At 36.3% G+C, this 7,171-nt stretch overlaps 1 pseudogene; it reads right to left on the bottom strand.

Moving 5' to 3' along the window:
- Positions 1-451: 451 nt before the first annotated feature.
- LOC133189717 (heat shock 70 kDa protein 12B-like) lies at positions 452-6,900 on the bottom strand (annotated as a pseudogene).
- Positions 6,901-7,171: the final 271 nt, after the last annotated feature.

The following is a 7,171-nucleotide window of genomic DNA, read 5'->3' as shown; positions in this document are numbered from 1 at the left end:
ATACTTATCCCTGCAACAAAGTTACAAGGAGCATAGTAATTGGTCTGTGTGTGCGTGCATTGGTAATTTAGATCCTAACAGCGTTGTGTCCGAAGTAAGTAGAGTGCCAGTTGACCACTTGGTCTAAAAGTTACTAACGAGTTCTTAGGTGATAATCTAAAGGGTAGGGTCAAAGTTATCACGAGTCAACAGTATTGTGGATGCATGCATTATCTGAAATACATGAAATGTGGGTGCATTATTTTCGGCCGCAAAGAAGTTTTAAAATAAAGTATTGATGTAAATGGTAAATATAGAGGGAAATGATCCCAAGTGTTCAATGATACTAAATAACACATTCTGTCACCATGAACAGGAATTTTTTTCAAAAAAGTTACAGCAATAAAACTTTAGGTACGTCAGCTACTTTTTATCGGTTAACAGTTGCACTAATATTGCTTTACCTTGGGTTTTATTCGTCTTCAGGGAGGTTGAACTCGGCTGTGGTAAGTTCCCTTGTTAGTGAAACCCTCGCTTCCACTTTTATTTCTGTTCCTCCAAAAATCATTCGAGTTTTCACAGAACGGTCAGTTCCTGTCGGAGGGACATCAACTGAAAAAGAGCCAATACACTCACATCCAGGATCGTCGATGTATCTAGGCTTTAAGGACCTAGATGTGTAAACCTCGAACAATAGCTTTCTCTGGTTGGTGTAGATTGGGCTGTACGACCGCTCTGCCTGAGCTTCGTCAAAAACAAGAGTATCTCCTTGCTTGGCATGTACGCTAAAAAGATCGATGCAGTAGTCTTTCCCTTCCATGTGTTTCTGTTTAGAAAGTTTATGGATACTGGGATTAAATTCCCTGCTGCAGTCAACACCATAGGTGTATTTGGCAATACGTGCATTGATAATACTGGGGTTGTTACCAAAAAGAACCGTTCCTCTGAGAACGGAAAGACCGGCTTCTTGTGGTACGATATCTTGACATTCTGGGAAAGCATTCATCAACGCATCTTGTAAAATAATGGACTCAGAAAACCCTCCGACCATTAGGATTTTATTAGTACCTCTTACTCCTGGAGACTGTAGCAATTCTCTCACATGCTTCACGATTCCTTCGCACGCAGGCTGGAAGAAACTGTGAAAAGTCTGTATGTCTATCCGGACTTTGTCAGTTCCCCAGAGAAGATGGTTTTTGTATTTAGTTCTGTTTGTCAGAGTAGTTAAATCTGTACCCAAAAGATTTTTACATTCTTCAGCAAAGGTTGTGGGAATTTTCAGAGTTATCCTTTTGTTTGAGTCATCACCACTAGTGTGCTTCCGTTTTTTGATTTCAAAGTCCCGAAACAATGCGATATAATCCCCGGTATATTTTAGACAGTATCCTTCTAGAACTGCCTCCCCTGCTATTTCTACCAGAACGTCTTTGAAGGCTTGGTCCACGCTAATTCCACCCCAGTCCCCACCACTCGCTCGATCCGATTCCTTTAGATTTCCATCGCGTTTAACTTCATGTACGGTGATGTCAACTGTACCTCCTTATTGAAAATTGAAGAGGAAAAAACTTTATTCTTCTAACATCGTTATGCAATACTTTATTGAAAGACAAAATGCAATAAGGATGCAAAATGTAAGACACTGCCATTATTACACTCTGAGGAGTTATAATATTTTGCATCGAGATGAACGCATAATGTAATAATCCTGCTGTGCGTGGGTCAAATATTAAGAAATAATTGTTGGATAAGTAATTTCAATAAATCATTACGTGGCAGTAAGCAAGGATTTTACGAAATGCAGTTACAGTTTGTGTTATAACATCGAAAGAAAATATACTAACTCAAAATGTTATACATACAATTTTTTATCGTGAAGTCGAAATGCACATTTTTAGGTCACCTGAGTCACTCAGTTGACCTATTGCTATCTGTTTTCGTCTGTCGTTCGTCGTCAATCGGTCGTAAACTTTTGAACAATTTCAGCTTCTTCTCTGGAACCACTGAACCAATTTCAACCAATTTTGGCATATAGCATCTAAGGGTGAAGGGAGTAAAAATTGTGAAATTCATGACCCCTGCCCCTCTGGGGCCTGAGGGATGGGGCTAAAACTATCAAAATTCATGCAATCTTTAAAAATCGTCTTCTTTACTCCTGGACATCAAGCAGTTAAACTATTGGCATTTTTGTCATAAGCATTGGACCCTCTACCAAAATTGTGAAATTCATGGCCCCAGGGTTAGGGGTTCTGGCGCTAGGGCGGGGCTCCAATGATTATATAGTGAAAATGCATTTATTCTTTAAAATCTTCTCCTATGCTCCTAGGTATTTAGCCGATGAACTAAGTACATAGCTATAATGAGGAAGAGTGCCTCTTCCAAAATTGTGAATTTCATGGCCCCTGGGTCAGGGGTTCCATGCGGGGGGGGGGGGGGGTTATTATATACTGAAAATAAATTATGCTTTGAAAATCCTCTCTTCTGCCGTTTGGCCCCTGGGTTAGGGGTTCTTGCGCTTGGGTGGGGCTTTATTAATTGGCAAAAATGCATTAATGCTTTGAAAATCTTCTCCTCTGCTCCTGAGTACTAAGCAAACAAACTAAATGCAATAATATCAATGTAAATGTATTAAATATAATTATAAGTAAATGTGCCTTTTCTTTGCTTTTGGTATCTAGGAGGAAAACAGAATACACAATTGTGATAATTGAGAGTTACTCCCCTTTGTTAGAATCTGTTAATCAAGAAATCATTGTACAGGTGTATATAATTTAATAAACAGGTTATTTGATTGAGAATACAAGAAAGAATTTTATATATATATATAGAAGCAAAATAAAAATGAATGTTTGGTTTAGATGAGCAAAGCATGCTCAACGTCAGATTCTTGTCTAGAAAGCAGTATAAAAGATTGACATAAAGATTATATGTATATTTAGCAAAAGTTGAAATTGTACAGAGTTTTTTTACACTGTGGTGATCTAAGTTATTATCAATGGTAGAAGAATCATGGTTGACAATAGAATGGATATAGTTGATTTATACTTTATCAAAGTAAACAAAGAATCACAGAGAGCCATGGTGAATTATTGCAACTAGTGGCAAGTAGCCACATCGTATACCCAGGTCTGTGTGTACTGAATTGTAGAACTAGGCAAGTAACAAAAACATATGTGTTTACTTGGAATACCTTACACAAAAGGCAAGTGTCCGTTGTATTTTTATATTTTGCATTCATTATCATCCCTGTAAGACTTGGGAAAACCAAGTACATGTATGATCCCAAGGAGATCACTCGGGTCCAGCACGTTAAAGCAAGGGTATTTTTAACAGATTTTTGAAATTCTTGTGCAACATTGCTTCGTCTTTCAGTTAATTTTGTTTTATACTTCTGTGGATCATTTACAGTATTGTATTATACTCAGGTGACCGTTAAGGCCCTTGGGCCTCTTGTTTTCTTAAAATGGGAAATATGATAGTGTTTAATCCATAATTACAGATGAAGTTCTTAATACTTGACCCCTCTTTTGGTGGATTACAAGTATTACATTTTCTGCTGTTACCTACATGTATAAGCTTGATCTCAATACAAAATTTGATACTGTAGCTTGTTATAATTTTTTTGGACATATCAATTATTAGAATTTGGGAGATTTAATTGCTTTAAATCAAAGACTATTTTGTAGGCAAAAGAAATAAAATTTAAGAAAATACATAAATGGGCAAAATATTTTACCACCAGCATCCAGGACGAGATATCTACTGCCTGCTTGGAAGACACTTATTTCATTGGCGCCCTCAAGTTTTTCCACTGGAAGATGCTTACAGTAAATCGAGGCTGCTTCTGGTTCCAAAGCAATCATCAACTGATGCCCAGGTATTCCTGCCTATATTATAATGTATTCATTAAACCATTTGCAAGAATACAGATCCTCCAATGTTTATAATAAAAAAATGTTTATAGGATTCAATATAGTATTTACGTCCCCCAGTACTAGTAACACCTTGCACTCTATTGCATTTATGTCCATGGAACCCAAACCTCACAATGCTAAAATACCTTAAAAGTAAGCGGCGAAATAATTTTGATAAAGTTTTGATTCAACAACGTTAAAGTAAGTGTTTAAGGACCCCCTCCTCCTTTAGAAGGATAAAAAAAATCACACAAGAAGTACACATACAAATTGTTAGAAGGTTCCTTGTATATACATCACTGTTCTACGTGAAACAAAATGCCCCCCGTCCACTATAACCCCCCCCCCCCAAATAAAATTAAAAAAAAAATTGGGTGCATTACATTTTCAAATAGTCATTATCGCTACATACTTATTACCGCTCTAAAATAGTATACATACTGCTATGCATATGCATAAGACCGGTTCCTCTGCTTATATTACCACGGGGGTTGGGGGTGGGGTTAGAGCAGGATGTTTTTCCCCACCTTCTTATTTAAAATCCTCAGCCATTTTATTTCTAAAAGACATATTTTTTGCAGTTTTTTTTTCTTTCTATACATCTCTACATTTAAGAATTTTGAAAGTATTAGTGTATTTCGATTACAGGCAGATTGAATAGAACTCACTTAATTGTACTTCGACTACGAATTATATTGAATATAACTCATATTCTGTGCCATCACACGCAGATTTGTGTATGTGGCATGTAGCAGTAATAATTTGTAATTGCCAATCGTCTTATTGAGAAGATGTAGCGGTAATGAGCACCCGAAATATAGATGAAAAGTAGCAGTAATGATTTGGAATTTTTTGCAATGTAGCGGTAATGTTGCACTCCCCCCAAAAATTATTCAATGCTGAATAGAATAATACGCACATCCTGTGCAGCCTTTCGCATGAAGAATTTAGCAGGATCATCCCAAATTGCCGGAACTGTCAATACCCACGTTATTTCTTCTTTCTTGAAAATAGATCCTTTAGTTTCCAGCGAAGTGAGTAAATGATCTTTAAGATACTTTATAGCTTGGGAGAAAACCTTTACAGCAGGTATCTCCTTGTTCATTATGTCTGCTACCTTTGCATCCATGGTAAGTCTCTTTAAATATAGAAAAAGATCAAATTATAAGGTAAACAACGGCTATGAAAATTTCTATCTCAAAATGGCACATCTGTGACTGTACATATTGTGGTCCTGTACATATTGTCGCTGGCGACCTCACTGCACATATTGAATAACAGAATTTCAAGCTATTGCTCTACACCGCGTTTCAAAAATTATGCCTACGTGACAAGCTGTGTAATTTTCACACCAATTCAGAAAATCCTTAAGGTTCATTAATACTCTGATAAGAGAAATAACTCTAACTGGTATAAATGACTATTATTCCTTTATATAAAATTGTCAAGTGTACTGGCCATTTCTGTCAAATTTTGCTCTGCAAGGTATGCTGGAATTTTATGCATTTTAATCATAGATTAGAGTTCTTTTGGATAAACATAAGCTTTAAGGAATGATTTGATATGAGTGAGCAGAGGGGTGAGTAACCTTAAGCTACCCTTACTGTGGGACGACAATATGTGTAGTGAGGGTAGGCACATATTATCGCCGGTAACAATATGTAAATGGATGTTTTTTTCAGCCTGAGAGAATATGTGCCTACAATCACTGCACACATTGTTGCCCCACAGTTAGGGTTGCTTAAGGATTTTTTAAAATGGTTTTCTGAATGTATAAATCACAATTTAGTCTTATTATGTAGGCATAATTCATGAAGCGAGATACAAGACAATAGTCTGAATTTCTCTGTGTACATATGTATATTGATATGCGTGAGTTTACACAAAAATGGTATTCAAATTGAAAAGTATGTCTTCAGTTTTCATGAGATTGTATGTTCGAAAAAAGAAAAATCAATGACTTAAACGCACATTGTCATTTTTAACTTAAATGAAGCAACTGCAATATAGCATGTTTCCATGTACCGTATAGAGTAAAACCATAAACTGAGAACAGTTCAATTTGGTATAACTTTTGAAATAAATTCCAAAATAAAACAAAATTTCATGTTGTGTTTGTATTAAAATATTTTACAGACTTGCAAGTTTTTAATTATGTTGGTTAAATAGAAATTAAGATATTCAAAGTCTAAATTTTGATTTAAGTACATTCTCAGTTTATGGTCTTGGGGCCAGATCACGTAACTTTGTAAACTCGGCTAACTCTAATGTTACCTTCAATTTTACAAAGTGGTTCAGACAATGAACTAAATTATTTAATGATAAAATTGAATTTCTTTAATGACTGTTATAAATTCTGTTGTGTTGTTATGATTTTTTATTTATCCCTGTTACAAAGTTGGATACTTGAATTAAAATTAAAAATTGTTACAGTATTGGTTTTAACTTTTTTTTCAAATTTCTTGTTTGTATCGGTATAATAAAACAGTTAAAGTATATCATTGAGGGAGTCAGCAAGATTCCAGTTCCCCTCGAGCAAGCCTATTTCCCTCGGTGCAAGCGCCTCGGGAAATAGACTTGCTCTTGGGGAACTGGAATCATGCTGGCTCCCTTAATGATATACTTTAACTGTATACTGACACAACATCTTAAAACTTTTACTGTAGCAAGGGATTAATATGTACACAAATCCTTCCTAACTTTATCATATATCATCATCTTGAATCGGCGAAAATAGAAATGGTCCAAATGCTGCCCTTCCTCCGCTAGTTCAGTGTATTCTGTTTCGGCATCGAATCCAAACTCAATCAAATTTTCATCCTTGTCTAACAAAACTGTGGTTGGAGTTTTGGATGAAATCAAAGCTCCGTCAGACGCAGTCCAGTTTGGGCCTACGTTTTCGGTGACTCTTTCCTAAATCATCTCTGGTAGCTAAAGCGTAGCCTGAAAAGGTCGTGCCAAAATCTATGGCTGCTATTAAAAGTTTGTCTTCTGGAGCAGACATTGCCATCTTCTCAACTTGACGAGGAGGTGAACCTTTTATAAACAGTAAAACTCTATCTATAATATATATAGATTTATACACACACACACACCCACCCTCACACACACCCACAGATATATATATAGAGAGAGAGAAAAAGAGAGAGAGAAAAAAACCACGAAAAAATTCACTTTTATTAGGATACCCACTTCCTCCCCATCGTCTCAAGCCACGGTCCGGAGTCCGCATATAGCTCTCTCCAGAATGGGATGGGAGAGGATCGTACAATTTGGCCGTG

The sequence above is a fragment of the Saccostrea echinata genome, unplaced genomic scaffold, assembly GCF_033153115.1.
Source record: "Saccostrea echinata isolate AGI-Se365-2 ecotype Australia unplaced genomic scaffold, CSIRO_AGI_Sech_v1 ptg000019l, whole genome shotgun sequence".
Taxonomy (NCBI): domain Eukaryota; kingdom Metazoa; phylum Mollusca; class Bivalvia; order Ostreida; family Ostreidae; genus Saccostrea; species Saccostrea echinata.
Note: the sequence above shows the minus strand (reverse complement) of the source record. Positions and strands in the feature narration are given on the sequence as shown.